This window comes from Vicugna pacos, chromosome 6 (genome assembly GCF_048564905.1).
Source record: "Vicugna pacos chromosome 6, VicPac4, whole genome shotgun sequence".
NCBI classification, from domain to species: Eukaryota; Metazoa; Chordata; class Mammalia; order Artiodactyla; family Camelidae; genus Vicugna; species Vicugna pacos.
The window spans coordinates 49,390,827-49,409,871 of NC_132992.1; the positions used below are offsets into that span (position 1 = coordinate 49,390,827).

General features: G+C 36.9%; 1 protein-coding gene and 1 pseudogene across 12 annotated transcripts in view; one reads left to right on the plus strand and one right to left on the minus strand.

Moving 5' to 3' along the window:
• The window catches only part of FANCM (FA complementation group M), a 765,839-nt gene that overhangs the window by 247,314 nt on the left and 499,480 nt on the right, over positions 1 to 19,045 (plus strand). Inside the window, exon 28 of one of the 12 annotated variants that reach the window (XM_072962989.1) lies at positions 11,423 to 11,714. The exons of the other annotated variants lie outside the window; for them this stretch is intronic. The gene's annotated coding sequence lies outside the window, so the exon portion shown is untranslated. Of the gene's footprint in view, positions 1 to 11,422; positions 11,715 to 19,045 lie in introns of those variants that run through there. 12 annotated transcript variants of the gene reach the window in all.
• On the minus strand, positions 2,628 to 9,418 carry LOC116280853 (vasculin pseudogene; annotated as a pseudogene).

A 19,045-nucleotide genomic window follows, 5' to 3' on the forward strand; every position in this document is an offset into this window, starting at 1 on the left:
TTCGGTGTCCATGAATAAAATTGTATTAAAACATGAAAAACTTCCCATCCTCTAATCTAGTAGGTTTTTTACTTTTTTGTTTGCATTAGCTTGAGTTGATTCTGTTGCTTGCAACTAAAATATCTAAGTGATGTTCTTGAAGTGGTTGCACTCTATGATAAGATGCAACAGAAGATACTTACACCCAGCAAAAGCACAAATTTCACTGTTGTAATCCAAAAATGTTTATAATCCTTTCAAAAGAAATTAAAATAAATTTCTGTGAAAAACTGAGTGACTGCTATCTGCAGTTGTTATGTCTGCTTTAGTTTTCTGGCCACAAAGTAGGTGGCTTAAAACAACAAAAATTCATTCTCTCATAGTTCTGAATGCCAAAATTCTGAAATCTAGGTGTTGGCCAGGTTTCAGTTCCTTCTGAAGGCTCTGAGGGAGAACCTGTTCCATGCCTTTTCCCTAGCTTCTGGTGACTGCTGGCAATACTTTGTCCTCCTTGCCTGGTAGCTGTGTAACTGTTAACTCTGCTTAATCCTCCCATGGCTTTCTCCTCTGTGTCCCTGTGACTTCTCCATTTCTGTCTCTTACAAAGACATTTGTACTGGATTTAGGACTCACCCTAAATCTAAGATGATTTAATCATGAGACTCAATTTAATTACATCTACAAAGACACGATTTTCTTTAATTAATTAATTAATTAATTTAAGCACTGTCAGTTACAATGTCAATTTCTGGTGTACAGCACAATGTCCCAGTCATGCATTTACATACATATATTCATTTTCGTATTTTTCATTAAAGGTTATTATAAGATATTGAACATAGTTCCCTGTGCTATGCAGCAGAAATGTTTTAAAAATATATTCTTATATATAGTAGCTGACATTTGTAAGTCTCAAACTCCCAAATTTATCCCTTCCCGTCTCCTTTCTCTGGTAACCATAAGATTGTTTACTATGTCTGCGAGTCTGTTTATGTTTATGAGTTCATGGTATCCCTTTCTTTTCTTTTTCTTTTTTACATTCTACACATAAGTGATATCATATGGTATTTTTCTTTCTCTTTCTGGCTTACCTCACTTAGAGTGATGGTCTCTAGGTCCATCCATATTGGTGCAAATGGCATTTACAAAGATGCAATTTTCAAATAAGGTAACATTCACATGTACCAGGGGTACAAGGACTTGGATATATCGTTTTGGGATCACTATTCAATCCATCTGAGTCTTGGAGTAACCTGTGAGATGGGTGGCAATGTCTCACATGAGTTTGTTAGGCTGGAATCACTTAGCCAGCAGAGTGGAAAGCAGGACACCAGCCAAAACCTCATTCTAAGATTCAATGCTTTCTTCTATGCCGCAGCCTCTCTTGACACATTATTTTTGCTTACATAATCATCTTGTCTTTTAAAAAGAAGATGATGCATGTTTAAACATTGTTCCTAAATTTTACAAAGCTGTATATTTTATCAGCGTCATATTTAATTCTTCAAAATAAAGTGATTCTTGTTAATAAGCCATCTCTAACAAGATTCCTCAGCTTCTCAGAGAGAAATGGAAATTGAGAGAAACCAAAGTATATTTTCCTCAAGTATATTTTTCCTTCAGCTCTTTTTTAAACTCCTGAATCTAATCTTTCTTTTATACTGCTCTCCTTCTGCTCACTCTCATCCCATTTCCTGATCCCTGGGGTTCAGCCTGTGATGAGCACTGTCGAAGAAGCCCAGGGAAGGCATCCTGGTTCTGTCTACAAGTCCCTTTTCTTGGCATTCTGTGCAAATAATCAAGAATGCACCTGTCCCATTACAGACCAAGGAGCAGGGCCATGATGCATGTTAGGTTTTTGGTTTTTAAGAGCATCTGTTTTGTGGATGGGTCCTATTGAGGGCAGACCACAGAGAGCATGAGGTAACATGTGAATAAGTTTGCTGCAAGGCATGACATGTGGCAGTAATTTGCCTGATTGACCTAGGAAGTCTTGAATACTTTTCTCATGCTTTATAAAGATTTGGAATATGCTGCAATCCCACAAAATTCAAACATTCAATTTACATTGAGTCAGTTGTATAAATTCAGCATATATGGGAAGGATGTGACAATTGTTTGGTTTTCTAAACCAATTATTGATTAAAATATACTTTACATTCCCATATTACTGAGCACTTGTCTCATATTAATCTGAGTTCATTGCTCAAAAGGGGTTAAAAAGTAAATAATATGCCTTTAAAAAATAAGACTAGTCTCTAAAAATATCTGAGCATGTTATTTTTTTTCAAATGTAATGCCCGCTCCTGTCCATGTTCTACCTTCACAATAAGAATTTTTTTCTTTGAAAGCAGTCTACATTTTCCAAGAAGTCCTAAATTCCAGACTTCTTTGACTTCCTACTCTCCTCAAATTGATTAGCAATTGGTTTGTACCCTACAATTTCATTTTTTAGCATTTGGCATGAACAGTATAATTTTGAGTGCTTATGTCTTACCTTGTCACCAGAATATAAGTTCCAGAACCTAGTACTTACCCTGATACCTGCAAATAACCAGCTGGACATGCCCAAATATTGAGCTACGACTCATGCAAAGTACAGCCTAAATTTATTGTAAGTCTAGAGCTGACAGAAGTCAAATTTCTTATTATATTACATAACACTTAATATTACTGAGGGTTTGCTGTGTACCAGGCACCGTTCCAAATGCCTTTTGTGTATTCACATCAGTCTGTGGAAAGTTTGAAGACTGATTTGTTGGGAAATTAGAGCAGCATTGCCATTCTCTTAAGGAATATAATTTTCATCAAAGCTTTGGTTGATATTGCTTTCTGGAGAATATTATTGTTCTTAATGCAAAGTCAGGACCAACTTGACTTCCATCTTCACCTTCCTCTTCCACTGTGTCCCATTTTAGTGTTTTCAAAAACTCCCATTTGTTGTCAGTGCCCATTCAAATCAATTTGAATAAATGAGGCTGTTGATTAATTTTGTCAACAAGTGAAGAAGGAATTGAGTGATTAAATTTTTACTATTTTTTTTTTGCACTAACAAACATTCTTAGCAGTTGATTTGAAAATATTAAACTTGCCACTATTATAGGTAAATTTAGGAATGAAAGAAGTCCCAACTTCAATTTCTTTAGTTTGGCTTTTCCATGAGAAGTTTTTGCGGGAGAACTAAGCCTTTAATACCATTTGGACCAGTCTTGTCCTTAACTGTCACTAAAAATTTCCTACTCCTAGGAATCCAGATATCTACCAGTCTTTTATATTATATTCCCCAATGACCAGCATTCTTAGTACTCTAGATAGAGATTTTGGAAGCTATCCTAAGATAGAAGCTTGGGAGACTTTGATTGGGTATTCATGCATTTGGGCATGTAGGCCCCATACATCTGTAGCTAAAGAGTGATTCTGATTTAATTATCTCTCATATTCAGGAGTTAAAGATATAAAATCTTTAACCTCACATTGCTTACTTTCTCTCTTGTCTCTCCCTGATGCTTAGTTTCACTGTCAGGGACGTTAGTTCTATGGAATCCTACTGCTGCGGCCTTTGTAGCAGACCAGGACCTTCCACCATAGCATCTGTTAGGGGTTAATGTTTGTGTTCCCCCAAATTCATATAATGAAGCCCTAACCCCAGTATGATGGTATTTGGAGGTGGAGCCCTAGGGTGGTGATTAGGTTTAGATGAGGTCATGAGGGTGGGGCCCTTGTGATGGAATTAGTTCCCTGAGAGGAAGAGATCATAGAGCCTGCTTCCCCTCTTTCCCATGGGAGGACACAGCAAGAGGATAGCCGTATGTAAGGCAAGAAGAGAGCTCTGTCCAGGAACCTGACAATACTGGCACCTTGATCTCAGGCTTCCTAGCCTCCATAACTGTGAGAAATAAATGTTGTTTAAGCCACCCAGTCCAAGATATTTTGTTATAGCATCCTGAGCAGACTAAGATAGTTTCCATTTTGATGATTTATGTTTTCAATACCATTTGTTCCTTGCATATACCATCCAGTTTTTCTTGTCTTACAGTGTTTTACCTCTATTAGGATGTCCAATACCAGAGTCAAAGGCATCTGGAGAATTTGTCATCTCTGATTCACATGCAAATAATTTTCTGTATATGAAAAGTTTTCATAGTGTTTCTCAAAATTCAATGATGATCATTTTTTGGTGGTAGAGTAGAAATATTAACCCAGTCCAGAGCTGTTTCATTTTAGTTAAAGTCTCTTTGACTCAGTGAAACAGATTTCGGTACCTCTAGGCAAGTACAAAACCTAACAGGACCGCACAGAAAGATGTTAGATTTTTTCTCTGAAACTTCGGTGTTTTCCAGTTTGTTTTTTAAATTTTTGTTGCCTTTGAAATAGGTTTTTTACTTAACAAATGGCTATTTGACATAGAGTTGTTTCAAGTCAGCTACCTTTACTCCCATTAAAGGTTTTTACATGACAACCTCCTAAATTAGCCAAGTTCCTTGTATTTAAGATTATAATGTCTTCTGAAACCTGTCTCTATATTATTCATATACTTATAGAGTTGTCATATCCTATACAGATGAAATTATGTTTCAGGAGCTGAAAGCAAAAAACAGAAGAAAATTTCATATCTGAAAGAAAGAACACAGAGAACCATCATGGAGACATGTACCTTTGTTGCTAATACTGTGATCCTGTGAAATGGCAACACCTTAAATAGATTTATTCTTTCAATGCCTTCATTTAGAAGAGTTGCCCCATTGTGACATGGAATAAACTAACATCAGAAATTTCTATAACACTTAATAGAGATTAAAATGTCTATCATGAAACTTCAACAGTATTTAAACAGTAATTTGAAGCTGTTTACTCAGTACACAGCTCAAAAATATCTTAACAGCTGGCTGAAGAATACTGACAACAGGGAAGAGGGCAAAAATTCCACCAGCTTAAATACTTTATCACTTATGTAACCTGTTTTGAATCTAAATATGGGAGAAATGTCTGGGTCTTTTAAAAAATTAAAATTTTACTATTGTATTATTATATTTTAATAAACTTCATGTCATTTGTGGTGGGAATTGGTAGGCGAAAGCTCTGACAGTCACTAGGGGGACCAGGTCATGTAGGACATATTGTAAGGACTTTGGCTTTTCTGTTGGGTGTGATGGGGAGCTATTGAATGATTCTGAGAAGAGGAGTGGCACAAACGGACCCATTTTCACAGGATCCCTCTGGCTGCTATATTGAACACGCAGAGCAGGAGGGCAAAGTAGTAGAGAGACCAGTTAGGAGGCTATTGGCAATAATCCAAATGAGAAAATGGGAGGAATTAATTTTTCTCCTGAGATGAAAACAGGCAAAGATGGGAGGGGGACAGAGAGTAGAAAGAGCAAGTATAAGGAGAGGGGCTGTGTGGACACATGGCCAATGGAAGCTTCCCATTGTGGGGTGGATATGGGACTTTTAAGAAGGTGAATGTCAAATATTGCCTTTGAAATTGTTGCCGCATTTCTGTTTCTGCTTCAGATTTCACATCAAGCCTATTTTATTCACAAATGTAGAAGTGTGTCTCTGTCTCTGTCTCTGTCTTTATTCTAGAAAAGCTGTGACTGTCATAACTGGGTTGGCACATAGAACACAAGATACTTACAGTAGCAGGAACTTGAATCAAACATAATCAGGAGAATGAAAACCATGAGAGTTGATAGAAGTCTTGGGGAAGGCTTTGGATCTTCAAAATGGATTAAAGATTTGAGCAAGTCTTATCTAACTGCAAGAGGCTTGAAACTTCCAGCTGACTTCTGACCTAGGACAAGTCTAGAGATTAAAATTTTTGAGCTTCCCCTTATAGAAATGATGAGTAATACAGGGACTCTTAGAGGGAAATAACAGGAAAAAAAAGGGCTGTACTTCAGTATTATTTCAGATGGAAGAGAGAGATGGTAGATTCAGTAAAGGCAGCGTGAGACTGGAGTGATTGATAGACAAGAACCAACGTTGCGTGTTGTGGCAGTCTGCTGGTTTTCCACCCAGATCCACATTTCCACTTTATATTCCTAGAATCCTAATTTTTATTGTACAGTGAAAATACTGTATTTCCTGTTTCCTCTCCTCATTATGTAGCAAGGCTTGACACAGTTTTTTCCAGTGAGTAGTAAGTAGAAGTTAGATGGAAATTGTTGACAGAATGAGAAGGAGCCTTAAAAGTGAGCAGCTGGCTGTGATGAGTCCTCCCTTCCCTCTATTTTTATCTCCAGGAGGTTGGAAATACTATGATGGCTGGAGCTTCAGCAGTCATTTTGGACCATTACATGCCCTTGAAAATGAATAGTAATTGCTAGGATGATGGAGCAAAAAATAGGAAGAGCCCTGGGCTTCCTGTCTGCAGACTTCTTTTATGTGAAAGAAAATAAATTATTTTTCTTATTTAAGTCATGGTTAATTTAAGTATTCTGTTTATGTCAATGCAACTGTCACATAATAATGGCAGCCCCCATTTACTGAGCCCTATTATATTTCAGGCATAGTGCTAAGAACCTTATATTATTTGCTCAATTAACCATCCCAGTAACCTATGAAATAGGTGCTATTATTTCCACTGATTTAATAGATGAGGAACGTGAAACTTAGAAGAGTCACATAAATTGCCCACAATCACCTATCTAGTGTGTAGCCCCAAACTTCTTTGATTTTAAAGCTTGTATGTTTCCTACCCCAACATGCTGTCAGATGGGGATAAAACTTAAATGAGGTTCTGAGAGTCTTATATGAAACTGCTCTGTTTCTCTAAACTTAATACTTTCTCATGACCAGCTGTACTTTTTAGGCCCTGTCTTCTTTCATGCCTGGTTTTGACAAATTCCCGTCTCACCTAAGACTCATTCGACTCATTCCACTGCAGCTGTGCTACAGCAGTATGATGTTTAAATCCTGCCAGAATCTGCTTCGTACAGTTCTCTACAATAGCAGTCCTGAGGCGGGGGGAGAGCTGTGCTCTCAGAGGGTAGGTCTTTGTATCAAAATCGAAAGGAGGTAGCAGCTGGCTTAAAATTATGACTGGCATCTGGTATCAGACTCATTGTGGTTGCCCTGATGCTTTCTCAGATTCCCTGAAATGTTTTTTCCTCTGAGAACAAAGCTTCTAGAAACTCAAAACACCTGTATTAACTGGTGACCTAAAAGGAGCACTTACCTGCTAACTTCCTGGCTGGTTTTCAAGCAGCTTGGCAGAGACTTCCTGCTGTTAGAAGGCTGCTGTAAAGAGTTAATTATTCTGAATACCTAGGCCTATTTCAACAGGAATTGCCTCACTTTTAAAATCTGTCTTCTGAAATTTTCTAATAATCATTAAGAGCCCATTAGCAAAATTGTAAGGAAAATAGGAAGGTAAGACTAGTAAAGCCGTTATCCCAATCATCCCTACTGAAGACACAGCACACATTAGATGCATTAGTTTATGTGGATGTTTTTGTTTTACAATTAATCTAGATTACGGGGATGAAAGAGCATCACATCTTTTTTTTTTTTTTAATGTGTGTGATTGGGAGTGGAGTATGAGAGAGTAGCATGAATGAAAAGGATCATTTAAATATTTGTAGTTACATGACTACTTACCATCTGTTGAATGCCTATTAGGTGCTAGGTGCCACATGAGATACGTTATTTGTTTCTTTTAATGCGATCCTTGCACCAGCTCCTATGAGGTAGAGTACAGTTTGTAGATATGATGTTCAGAGACACTGAGTGAATTCCCCAAGATCACACAGGAATTTGTATATGATCTGTCTGTCTCCAAAGTGCATACTCTTTTAGTTTATTATTCTATAACAAAAAGTGTTCAGTGCCATGGGATGTTTTAAACAGAGATCTGCTTTATAGAACTTCAGTGATAATGAAAACTCAAGTGCCACTTGTGAGCGACTCTGAATCACTGATTATGGTCTGATTTGAAGTTTCCAGATTCCTACATCCTTCTCTTTCCTGCTGTTACCCTTTGACCATTTCATATATGCTAGAAGAAAGGATGCAGTTAAATAATTTTGTTCATTTTTAACTGCCTTGGTAAAAGTTTTGATGAAGAAAATGGAAATTACTGATTAGAATGCACTTTATTATTTTTCAACTTCATTTAATGGTACATTACCATTTTTCAGTTCCATGATTTCTTGAATTGACTTTAAAAAAACTCTAAGTTGCTCTCAGTTAGCAAGTGAATACAGTACTGTTTTTACAAATAAGAAAACTAACTTATATTTGCCTATAATGGCTTATAATTACCCTAATGGTCACATAAAGAAAGAAAGTAAATCCTTAAATCAACCAGCTTCATTTGTTACTTTGAAGAGGGCCAATAGCCACAATATAGTAGTATGATTCTGAGAGAGCTTAGTGTGGTGAGGTCTCAACTGGATGGTATATTTGTTCTTTTGATGGACAACCTAGCTATGTATACAGTCAATGCTTAAAATCTTTAGCTGTAGCTGTAAGGTTTTATCACCATTAGCAGTAACTAACATCACTCTGTATACTTTAACGTTTCTGCTTAAAGGAAATTTATCGTTTGCTAAATTTTATCCTTTTTAAAAAATTGAAGTAAAGTTGATTTACAATGTCTTAAGGTGTACAGCAAAGTGATTCAGTTACACACACACACACACATATATATTCTTTTTCAGATTCTTTTCCATTCTAAGTTATCACAAGATAGTAAATATAGTTCCCTATGCTATGTACAGTGAGTCCTTGTTGTTTATCTATTTTATATGCAGCAGTGTGTATCTGTTAATCCCAAGCTCCCAATTTATCCCTCCCCCTCTTTCCCCTTTGGTAACCATAAATTTGTTCTCAATGTCTGTGAGTCTATTTCTGTTTTGTAGATAAGTTCATTTCTATCATTTGCTAAATTTTACATGAAGGTCAAGCAACATTGACTATTTTGGTAGTTATCCTCTATAGAAATTTTGAAGAGCAAATGAATATTGTTATTTAATTTCCATTTTGTGTATCCTTCCAGCTAATGAATTCTGGAGAAAGTAATAATTAAGTCTTGTGTTTGTTTCTTTTTGCATTTGAATAAGTAAAGTATTTTTTAGTTTCCTTGATGGGTTGTATATTGACTATGTGATTACTGACTATTGGGAATTTGTGCATTCAATTGGTTATTCAATGTATCTAGGACATTTGTGTCTTTGGAAACATGTAAGAGAAAGAGAAAAATATCTAAATATTTATAAACTGACAAGATTAAATAATCCTGTTATCACGAACTTATTGCTGATAGTATTTGTTGGTGAATATGTAGGAAAAGGAGAGTTTATCTACAGACAGATTGCTGGGCTTACCTGTTTTCACTTTGTTCAATAGCTTTCCTGGAGCTGGAGGATAAGCAGGAATCATGTACTTCCATTGCAAAAGGAAAATTTGTTTGAGGGTATAATTTTGCCTGCATTTTCATGGTTGTAGGAAGGACTACTTGCCTGGCCTTGTATGCAAGTTTAGGGGACATTTGCAGTCCCTGTTCTAGGATTAGACTGCAATAAATTAGACTGCAAATAAGCCAAAATCAGTTGCTCTAGCATGGTGGTTCTCAAATTTTGGCATGCTTCAAAATCTCCTGGAGGGATTGGTAACCACAGATGTTTTGGGCCCCCAGATCCAGAAGGTCTAGGGTGATGTCTGCGAGTTTTCATTTTCAATCAGTCCCTGGCTGCTGCTGCTGCTGCCGCTTGTTCAGGGACCACACTTTGAAAATCACTGCCCCCAACAAACAGATAAGTTTTGGGTAAGGGGGTTCCTGTGAACCCAGAATGCTGTGACTGTGATGCTTACATGTGAGACATTATGGGGCTTTATCAGGAATCCAGTCCAGAAAGGGCAGATCTGGAGCAGTGGACAGCTTCTTCTGTAGCTGTGCTCTGGGGCAGTGAGAAGCAATGGCAGTGGGCTTGTACCATCTCTCTCTGCCTCCCCTGAAGAAGAAGGGATAGGGAGCTTTTGCTGAGCACATGACATCAGAGTTGGGTCTTGTTGAATAAGTTCTTCAGGAAAGAAAATGTCTCAGGCAGAGGTACAGCTTGCATAAAGGCAGAAATCAGCATGGTAGTGTTGTAACGTGTGAATGTGCATGGATGTGTGCCTAGGGAGTGAGAGATGGAACTGGAAAGGTAGGCAGGGGGTGGAGTAAGACTGTTTTTTTATACATACATTGATCGAGATATATGGTTTCAGACAGTGCTCCAAGAACCCTTTTAGGTACCCAGTGATGGAAGTAAATGGGACATTGGGACTCTCATCCTCATTTCAGCCAGGGTTAATTTACATATTTTGTAAGTCTGAGTTTTTTCTAGTTGCTATATTAAATAAAGCATTCTACAGCTCTCATATTCACCCTTGGTAGTGGTTTTATCTTTCTTGCCATTTCTGGCATAATCTTTACATTTCAGTATGCTACTTTTAAAGCCATATGCCATTGTCTTAGCTAGTGTATGAACTGCTTGGACCACCATATTTCTTTGTTTTGCTAGTTCCCTCTCTTCTCTCCTCATGAAGACAATATGTGATTGAATAATCAGAATAATGTCTCGTGGAGGCTCTAGTCCTTTTGACCTCTATTTTCCTTTTCAAGATTACATGCCATAGAATCATGATTTTTTTCTCCAAACCTTCAAATTCTTGTCTTACTACAGTCTAGACTTATGTCAGTCCATCTAGCTCAACCTTTTTCTTGCTGGTTATTGTAAGCCCCTGAATCCTAAGATTCTTAGCACCTTTGCTTTACTAACCAATTCTTTTGTGGTCTTAAGTCCCTGGGTGTTTCCAAGACAGTTCTCAGAGCCAAGTTTATGACCTGTCAGAAGCTTTGTTTGTACTAAATGAGAGGCAAGAGCTAATTGAGGTCTTCATCATGATTGTACGTATTTTGTGACCTGTCTCAGTAGCACATTCTATAATTGACTCAAGAATGTTACAATATGATAATACTTTTCATTTCTTTCTTCCCACAGATTTCTACCAAAATGTTTATCTTCATTAATTTACTTCTACTGCACTAACCTTCTACCAACCTAGTGTGTCTTTTTTCCAATAGGATAACTCCTCTACTGTTATATCTGAAATATATAGGCTTATACTAGAAATTATCAATAGTACCTGTATGATCATTGTTATTATCCTGTATCATACATGATATAATATAGCTTGATGTTCATTCCAGTTCAATCTTGTTGGCTTTCAGGACTCTGTACATGGCTACATAGATATGTTAACACCAGTTACTGTTCTTTTTAGCATCAGTTATTGTTGAATAGCATTTATGATATTTAAAATGGTTTTCTTATGGTAATTGTTGGACATCTGCTTTCCAGTTAGGTTTTTCAGGAAGACTGGTGGGAGAAATATGTTGGGCGAATAGAACTCTCGGCATTTCTCAGTAACACTTAGAAACGATTTTCTGTTTTAGGTCCAGTGGTAACCATTCATGGTGTATAAGCCCAGCTGAGAGACCTCTTTTGAGAAGAGTGGCGGATAATACGAGGAAGAAAAAGTGGGAGTGTGTACTAACTTTGCACCCAGTTGGGGCTTTGGCAAGCTTTGCACACAAGAGAGCTTGACTACTTCTTCCTCTTATAGATCACAGTTTGAGGACACCATTGGACCAAGACACATAATTGTTCTTATCCATCATAAAACAAAACAAAGACCATAATGAATGTATTTGGAGAGAACTGAAAAATTAAAGGAATGAGACGTGATATTATTGGATTATTTCTGGATAAAGATATATAATTTGCTTTTGCTATCATAGGTAAATTCTATTAGAATGATTCTGTAGCTACAGATAACCACTAATTCTTATTTAATTTATAGAGATCTCAGAAACCCAATTTACTTAAGCAAGTGAAATGATGTGAAATTATTCGTGAACAATCATTAGTTCAATATTTTAAATTATGCCAAATGAAGATCATGACAAGTTTACCTTTAGAGATAGGAGTTACCCCAATAGATTTTTTTCTTCTTTGTGAATCTACTTTCTACCTTGTTGTGATGATTCTAATGTTAGTGCCCACATGGACAGAATGTTTGCTTTCATTATTTCAATGTTATTGATTTTGTTTTACACAGTGATTTTGGTCCTTTTGCTGATCACTCTGAGACTCTTTGTTCATTCCCAGTGCTATTTGGGGGAACTGAATGAATAAGAGAATTTATAGCCCTATAAAGTCTTGTGCCAAAATATTTATTGGTTAAGTGGTTTCCCTGACCACTGGCATCCATGGCTGTAATAGTGTTTTTCTTATTCCAATATCTTTTCCCTTGTTAACTATGATTACAGAATGGAGATTTTGAAAGAGATATTGACTTCCTTATTTTAGGGGATAAGAGAGTGTTATATTATTGGAGATGGCACTGAAACATGGTTACTTTGGCTGTGGAATTTATAGTGTGTATTTCCACTGGATTATAGGGAGGTCAAGGGGTGATCTGCTATAAAAACTGTTTAGGATTAAAAGTAGTTCTTCCCAAAAGTAAGTGTTAATGGATTTTCTTTGTAAGTGTTTTATATAAAACCTAGGCTTTGTGTACCCAGAGCTTGGGAAAGAGAGCGGAAAATAGGCAAAAAGCAGGCTAAAAGATTGTTGTACATACCAGAATCAAATGTAAATGTGGGTTAGAACAAACTTACGGAATAAAAAATTCTTTTAAAAATATTTGTAAAACCAATGGCATTTTCTCAAATTCCTTGCTTTCGGATATTTCAGTCTAATAAAGCTACATTGAAACTTCTGATAAAGATTCAGTTTGCATGGCCAAGATCACGAGCACTCTTCAGGGTAGCATAGGAAAGAGCTTCCATCTTCTTCCCTGTTTTTGTTTCTTGAATCATATTCCAGTGACCTTTCTGAACACTAAAATTTCTCTAGGTCAGCTGTGCTACGGTTTCTTATATTTTAAAAGCACTTACTTCATCCACTAAGGAGAATGGATAGAAACCTTCAATAGGAGGTGAGCCCTGTGGTGTTTTTCATCAAGTAAAAGTATGACAAAGCCTTCTGATGGGACTAAAGAGAAATACGTGAATAAAAACACACCTGCTGCTTGAGTTTTTCCTGCAGATGGCACTGGTGTTACTTAAAGAACGTTTTTCTGCTCAGCAGCTTGTCGTTCATTGTGCATACTGAAAAGGCTCATGTGTATTGGGAAACTAAGTAGATGTCTTGTAGTAAAGTAGTCACTTATCTGTGCATGACTGAACCCCAGCATGGCTCAGCCAGTCCTCTTGGAGGTCTGCTTTTCAATTAATGCATTCACATGGACAATAAAATCTGATGGACTACTCTTTTGACCAGGGAAGAGGGCTGCTATATAAATCACATTACAAAGCCCGGGCCCATTCTTCCAGTTGCAAAGTATAAAAACCTGGTAGATTTATATTAATAATCTTAAAAGTGAATTCAACAAAGACTTAATTGAACACCTGTTTGAGGCAACGTATTGTCCCAGATTATTTTGGAGGGTTCAAGGTTAAAAACCAAAAACAAACATGATCTCTAGCTTCTCAAATCTCTCAAGGTATATGCATAAGTATGTGACATACAAGTTTCTGAGTCCATTCAGGCTGTTGTAACAAAATATCACTGATTGGGCAGTTTATAAATAACAGAAATTTATTTCTCACAGTTCTGGAGGCTGGAAGTCTGAGATCAGGGTGCCGATGTGGTTGCGTGACGGCTCTTTTCTACGTCACAGACATCTCATTGTATCCTCTCATGGTGAAAGGGGCTAGAAATCTCTCTGGGGCCTCTTTTATAAGGCACTAACCCTATTCATTAGGGCTCCACTCTTACGACTTAAGCACCCTCTACTACCCACTTACTAAAGGCATCATCTTTAGGAAACAGGATTTCAATGATGAATTTTGGGGGTGACACATTCAGAACACAGCATAAAAAGTAGTGTCATTAGTGATAGACAAAGTACCAGTACATAAGAAGTTACTGGAGTAAGGAAGGAGTGTTGAGGTGGGTTTGAGATGGACTGTGAAAGCTGCCTCCAGCTGAATATGAAGTGAGGAAGAGACAAAGTAGAATTCCCAAGAAAGGAAAGAAGCAGCATATAGAGAATGGTGATCTTTTCACATTTAATGATTTATTCAGGGACTGGTATATTCTGCGCTCTCTTGTTAGGTGCTCTAAAACCTGACTGTATACCACGGTTGTCTTAGTTTAGATTTCTACAACAAATATACCATAGACTTGGTGACTTAGACAACAAACAGTTGATTTCTCACAGTTCTGGAGGCTGGGAAGTCCAAGATCAAGGTGTCAGCAGATCCAGTGTCCTGTGAGGACCTGTTTCCTGGATTGCAGATGGCCACCTTCTCATTATATCCTCACATGATGGAGAGCAGAGAGAGAGGAAGCAAGCTCTCTCATGTCTTTTCTTATAAGGACAGTAATTCCATTCATAGGGCTCCCCCTCATGACCCAAGTACCTCCCAAAGGCTCCAACTCATAATATATCATATTGGGGATTAGACTTCAATATATGAATTTTGAGAGGTCACAAACATTCCTTCAGTCCATAGCAACTTTCTAACTCTGTGCTCTTGGGTTATTTAACCTCTTTGTGCCTTTGTTTCCTCATCAGTAAAATGGGGGTGATAAGTGTATTTACCTCAAAGGGTTTCAGAGGGGATAAAATAAGCTAGCACGTGTATGGTACCTGGTCATAGTAATAAATGTCACTGTAATTATAAAAATGAATGTTTTATGTTATTGTGCATTTTTGTAGTTTGTTCTAATCATTCTATAAGAAGAATTTTAATTCTTTTGGGAGACTAAAAATTATGTATCCTTATGATTTTACATACAAGAAAGTGTAGGCTTAGGAAAATTTATTAGCTTGCTAAAGATGATAAGGGCTATACTTTTTAAATGGAAGTGTAATTGACAGTTAAAAATTGTATGTTTAAGGTATATAATTTGATGATTTAATATGCATAGACATTGTTAAATAATCACTGTAATAAAGGTAACAAACATGTCTGTCAATACAGGCTACATTTGAACCAGGGCCAAATCTATCCATTTTTCTGCTTCATCATTCAATTCTTAATAATTAAGTTGATTGTAATCAGCCTGTGTGGTGAGTGTGTAGCAAGGAGCTACCGTAGGATTTAAACATAATAGGGGCCCAGAGTGGAGTGCTTCTAATGCTTGGACAAAGTTTAAACTTTGCTATGCAATGAGAAATAATTTATGGATTATCATGGGCAGGGCCTCTTTCCCTTGGCAAAGAATGAAAGATAGCTAGACTCTGCAAAGCAATTAACAGGTTGGTTGAAGGCTAATTCAAGGAAAAATTATTCAAAATTAAATGTCTGCTAACCACTCTTTTATAGATTGGTGCCCTGGTCTAGAGGAATATTCTTAAGGTATCACGCTGGGCTATCCAGGGAGATAGGCAAGAGACCTGAACATGGAAGAATGTTTAATTTTTAGATAAAGATTGAAGAAGAAGATTAATCCAAATGGTTAGGAGAGAATCAGGAGATATTCTGAGTGTCACGGATCCAAATAATGGAAAAGTTTTAGGAACAAGCAAAGTGTTGACTGCTATAGTGTGGTTGAACAAGGCAAAGCTGAGAAGAGGTTGGACTTCCTGGCTCGATGGACATCTGTGATAGTTCAGAGAACAGATCAGTTCAATGCTGGGGTTTCAAACTGATGGGTGAAGTAAAGCGAGATAGAGAAAAATAAGTGGGGACAAAGAGAGATTAGTCTGATAAGAACAAAGCTTGGAAATAGAAAAAGATGATTGTGATTTAAGGGAGAAATATTGTTACTAAGGGAGGAGTGTTATCGCTGAAGGTTTTCTTTCAGTGAGAGAAGGGAGCATCGTAGTACTTTAAGGGATTACAGTAGCAAAGGACACTAAAAAGGAGCAGCTGAGGAAGGAGAGTAGAAAGCAATGAGCAGTGGAAGACTGAGAAGAGAAACCGTGTGTAGAAGCCTCTTTTGAGGCGCTTCATGTGCTTGGTTATAAAGAGAAGGAGAGAAGAGAGGCAGCCCCAGAGGTGGTCTGTGTTTGATTTGTTCGTTTGTTTTTATTTTTAAGGATGGGAGTCTATTTATAGTCTTTGGGGAAGATATCAATAAAGCTCAAGCTAGAGAAAAAGAGGTAAGCTATGAAGGCCAGGGAGGTGATAATAGAGAATCTGATCAGGAGCTCAAAGGATTAGTCATCTAGGGCAATGTAGATTGGATGTAAGTTTGTTGGAGGAGGTGGGATGTTGAAGGAGCTCCTTTTTGCTTCACAGAGCAAATACAGGGACCAGTATATCCCATATACTCTGAATTCTATACGGCACACAAAACTCTTGACTAATTCCCTAGGTTTCATCTCCTGCCTCACTGCATGTGACACAGCATCATTTGGAACTGTTACCCAAGGCTATTCATATCCTGTGTCTATGCATATATTGCTGCCTCTGTTAGAAAGTTCTTTCTTTGGATAGGTACCTATTCTGTTCAATCAGAGTTTTATGTCTCTCTTGTGGTCCTCTGTGTCTTGAGCCCCATAAAGCCCTGCCAAACAGACTAGTAGATTGAAAGCACATTAGGAACAGGGACCATTTTCCACTTATCTTTTTATTTCTAGCTCCTAGCACACAGTAGTTGCTCAATAATATTTGTTGATTAATTTCTTCATTTTTCCAAAATAACATTTTTGTGTGTTTTTTAAGAAGTTTTTCTAGCTGTTGGGCATTATTCTAACTGACATACTTTCAATTTATAAAGGCTAAGTAGAGGCAGATATAATTTTAAAATTGGTGTAACTAATATTTTGCTGGCTAACTCACTCCCTTAAGTGTGCACTGGGTTCGCTAGTTTGACTTGGTGTGTGCCTGCCATCTGTGTGTGGATTGTGGATCACTAACCCGTGTTAAATCTTGCAAGGGCATAATGTTTGTTTTAATTTCTAAGTCTACAACATACACTTGCCAGAACCATGCTCAATAGATACATAACAAACAGCGAGTATTTGTTAATTAAGTAGATTTACAGACTGTTTACAGGTAGAGTGTTTTCTTGGAGAAGTCATTTTACAGACCTGTGTCATAGTTACTGCTCTGTGAAGTGACCTCATCTGCTAACTTCTTTTCCCCAATTATACTTCAGAATTAAGCAGGTTATATTGATTAATAATTTTGCTCATAGAAGACAAGCACCGTATAAATAATTATTCAACCAGGAGAAAATTTCTTAGTCATGTGCTGACTTTTTCAGTGGATGACTGTACATGGGTAATATAATCTGCAGGAGCCATGTATTTATGTGAAGACCAATAAGTAAGGTAACAGATGCTTTTGCTCTTACTTAAATGATTGTGGACATATTATCTCAGTTCCTTAAGTGATCAGTTGGCTCATGTGTCTTATTTAAATCATTTTATATTTCCATCTCCTTTCTTCCATGGTTTATATACATCTCCCCTCGGTCCAAGATATTACTCCCTGATCTTTGGTTTCCCTTCCTCAGCTCACAGGATTTCTCACCACTTGGAGTACAAACACTGTCAGCGTGTATTGATGGTTTTCATATTATGTGTTGACAGTGCTACTACTCAGGAGTGGGAATAGGGTCAAAAAGACAGATATGGCCATCTTCCTTTCCAGAGAATATTGCTGTGATAAGGGACACTCACAAGAGGCTTTTCTGTTTTAGCTCCCAAGGTAACTTTGATGTGCACATCTTCCTTTTTATTTTCCAAAATATACTGTTGCTGTTTCTGAAGGCTCTACTTGATGTCGTATCCTAGGATTTTGCTTCTGTGAGTTTTGCTTAGCATGCATGCAAAGAAATAGTGATGTTGACATCCTCTATCTTATTTAGAATATTTTATCAAGGGCCCAACGTACTGTGTAATTTAATTTTAAATAATAAATTGAATACAAATGGAAATAGTGTGCTATCTTCCAAAACATACTTCCTGGAGCCCTTTTCTTGAGATTGCTGTGACTATCAAAGGACACCATTACAGAAACATAACCTTGTGTACCACTCCATATTTGCATGTGCTTCAGAAAGGCACTAACTCAAGATAAAAGACAATCAGATTGTATTTTAAGTCCTTCAGCAATTTTGTTTTATTTCTATAAAGATTTATCCCACGATTTTATATTTAATCAATCTCTTAATATTTGTAAATACACTTGTATTAATACAATTAACACAATTGTTTTATTGAGACTATAGACATCATAAATAAAGAAAGTGGATTAAATTTAGTAAAAATTAATAAAGTAGGTAAAAATAGTGTAGAATTAGAGAGGAATTAAGGAGAAGCTGTTTATAACCTTCACTTGAAGTGGTTATAAGATACAAAATGTAGAATATTTAGTAGAAGCGATTGATAAATGTGATAATATCAAAGTTTAAAACTTTTGTTTAAATTAGACACTGTAAAGTCAAGACAGGCAGTACACTGGAAAATGTTTATTCATTCACTTTCTCATTCATTTTTCCAGTAAACATTAACTAAGCATGCACCATGTGCCAGGTACCATTTTTGGCCATAGGGATCTAACAGTGAACAAAACAGATAAAAACCATTGCTATCACAGAGTTTACAGTAGATTAGCATTCAGAATATATGAAGAACTCCTTCAAACCAAACCAAACAAAAGCTCAATGAACAAAAAGATGAGTAGGTAATTCAAAAGGAAAGTACAAATGGCCAATGAACTTAAAATCTCAGTAATAACCAAAGGATACAAATTAAAACAATGAGATAGTAAGTTTTCCTAAAAAACACTGAGAACAACTAAGAAAGACTGACAAATCCAATGATAGTAATGTTGTAGGACAATAGGTATTTTCAAGCAGTTTGGTGCTCTGGTAAGTTGGTTCAGTCCTTTTGGGAGACAATCTGGAAGAACCTTTCACCTTGTAGCTCTCCTCAGTATATATTTGTTATGGACTGAATGGGTGCCTTCAGAATTCATATGCTGAAGTTTCAACTCCCAATGTGATGATCTCTGGAGATAGGGACTTAGTGGAAGTAATTAGGATTAGAT